Source organism: Solanum lycopersicum, chromosome 11, assembly GCF_036512215.1.
Source record: "Solanum lycopersicum chromosome 11, SLM_r2.1".
NCBI classification, from domain to species: Eukaryota; Viridiplantae; Streptophyta; class Magnoliopsida; order Solanales; family Solanaceae; genus Solanum; species Solanum lycopersicum.
The window spans coordinates 48034613-48037869 of record NC_090810.1 but is presented as its reverse complement, the minus strand read 5'-3'; positions in this window follow the sequence as shown (position 1 = coordinate 48037869).

Below are 3257 nucleotides of genomic sequence, written 5' to 3'. Positions count from 1 at the left end.
ATATAATAATTCCGGAAGATATCGGAATACAGCAAGAAATACAAAGGATTGAGATACAAAAATTCTACGCCAACAAAAGAGTTATAGGAATAGCAACTATCCCAAATAAACTAACTAACAATTATTTAAACGGAAATTCCGTATGGAGCTATTATGTACGAGAGCAGGTTATGATATATTCAAATTCTAAAGAAATTAGAGAACAAGATATGGAGGAGATACACCAATGGATATTTAGTCTACTCAAGCCAAAGCAAAAACCAACAACAAGAGCATTAAGGAAAGGGTTTATTACGGAATAACTATTGACCAGATATTGCAAAATCATTGGACAAAAATACCCCGACCATATATGCTCAAAATGTCAAGGAGAAGATAATGTCATATCAGATGTTCGAATAGAATAAAGAGACGTGTAAAGATAACAACATAAACCCCTCAGCTAAAAAAAAGTTGTCAATAGTGTGTCGACCATGAATAAAGGCCATTATTAAAGTATTTTGTCGCTTTGTGTCGGCCAAAGATAAGGTGTCCATATGTAAAAAGTAGTGTCGGCCATAAATAAAGTAATAGGCCATTATTAATAAAATATTTTGTCATTTTTTGTCGGCCAAATAATATAAGGCTAAGTGTAAAGTATGTCGGTCATTTTCTATTAACCAAGTTTGTAAAATTGTTGTATAAATAGAGGGCTCTTCCCTCAATAATAAACAAGCTACTTCCAATCAATTCTCCTCTTCATTCTCTTTTTCTTTCTTTTCTCTAAAGATCCGCTTCCACCCCTTAAATTGGTATCAGAGCTAGATAATAATCAAATAAGATATGGAAAATAAACCCGAAACAACAATTCTACAAAAACAAGTATACTCATTTATGTTCAGGAGTAGCTAAACTGCTTTATTCGTGATAATCTCTTGTTGATTATATTGTTTATCATGTTTTAATAATGTTCTAATAACCATCTTTTGAAAGTTCGCTACAGAAATATTCTGCGAATAGGTATGCCCAGACTATGCCATTGGAATTGGAATTTCACTCATTTAGAATAGGACAGTTCATTGGAATTGCTCAAGTTGAATACATTTCTAATGCTTCAAATGATTTATTATAAATGCTCAAATGGTTTCACTATAAATGCTTATGTAGTTCAGTGTTATGACAAGTTTAGTTCACTGTAAGTTTTGGAATTTTACTGTAGATGGTATCTTTTGGTTTAAAATTATGGAAACTCTTATCTAAGTCTTAAATGACGGTTCTTATGATGTTATGCTTCTAAATTCATGAAGGTTTTACATAATTTGCATGAAATGGTATTTTACTAAAATGCCCCTTTTTAAATATTTTTGCATATGCCATACTTAGTACATTATTAGTACTAACCCCATACTTTTCTATACTATAACTATAGGTTGGAAGCATTTTGATGGTTGAAGTCTAAAAGATGAATATATCCCAAATAGGGAGGTCTGTTTCTCCCAATACCAAGTATGACCTCACATATTCGAGGGCATAGTCCGTTTCTTAATTTCTTAGTTAAAGAATTATTATGTATTCCTTTCAATGTAAAGGTCCATGTCACGAAGATAATTATGTCGCGTCTTTAAGTTTGGTTTGTGACGATGAGATTTTCTATGTATTTATAAAAGATTCTTTTTTATGTCAAATGTTCTTGAAAATTTTTAATTCCGCACTACTTTTAAGGTATTAAGTAATGAACGATAGTCAAAGGGCTTGTAGAAGACCTCAAAGGGTCAAGTACGCCTGGTCACGAAACGAGGGTTTTCCCTAACTTCTATGGGGTGCTTTCGGGTCGTGACAAGGACTACTGCTGTGCCGGTGAAGAACATTTTCTTCATTGGACTTAAATCTCCATAAAGAGAGAGAGATATCCGTTCTTCAACCTGAAGAGACTTATTTCTTCATTTTATATATTATAGTCTTGTATTTTTTGTTATTAGGTATGTTTTTTACTAACATATTAGCATATGCTATTTGGGATATGTTTTATTATAGCGGTGTGGATTTTGTTATTATTCGTTAGGAACAATTATTCTAAATACTATTTTAGAAGATTCTCTTGTTTACATCTCTACATAATCAAATCAAATTCCAACTTTAAAAATGATTATCTAGGATGCCAAGAAAATGGTGCACCTTGACATAATTTTCAATGTTTGTTTTGAGAATATATTCGACGTTAGCAAAAGGCCAGAGGTAAAACTATCATTCCTAAAAGGGATAATGAATTTTTAAGTCTTTTTCTGGCCAACAAGATCAATCATGTAATGGTGCAACCTATGGAAGTTGAAGAGGTGGAGATGGAGCTTCGAAGAATATCCATAAAAACCACAAACGAATCCTTGTTCACATTTGGCTTATATGTATTATTTTCATGTTTTATGGGAGTAGATGGTTGTCCATCTAATGCATAGATAGTTTATGTCTCCATTAGGGACCATCCCATAAAAACCTAACCAAAGATTTTCAACTTCGAAACTTTCTTGGAAATAGAAAATCTAATTGTAGTTTATTATCTTTAACCTAAGTTGAGGATTTAATTTATTAGAAAAACCCTTTGTAATTTAGTATAATTGATTAGTTAATATGTTGGTTAAATATATTGTCTATATATGAAAAAAGTAGTTGGTTTATCTAATTTTCTGTCAAGACAACATAAATTTGAAATGCATTATATGGTATCATCAGTTTCCAAATCCTCTCCGTGAATAGTATTTTTCAAAAGCCAGAATAAAATTTGATGTTTATATGTGTATTGCATATGTGATTTGATTCAAACAAAAAGAAAATTAAACTCAAATAGAAAATGAATGCTGGAGGGAGAAAACTTTTAATGCATAAGTGTGTCTTTGGAAAGAAATTGCATAAATATAGGGTGAATTGACAATAAGGCAACTAAACTAAATCAATCACTTGAGAAAAGCATCTTCTGTCCGACTTAAATTCTTCTACCACTTTGTCGCAGAGTGTGGCCAGGGAAGGGGTAACAAGAAAAATGTGAATGTGTGACAACAATACATACCATTTATAGAAAACTACATTTCCATTCCAGATTAATGTTATTTGATAGGCATGTTTTATATATTGATGTCATAAACAACATTCGGGAAGAACTGGATCGATCTAATATGCATTATACTTAAAAGTGTAAACTCTTTCTAGTTTCCCTATCTACAAAAGACACAAACATTTAATCCTTCATCAATGTGTAGATTAATAATTTTCATGTAGTTGATAGT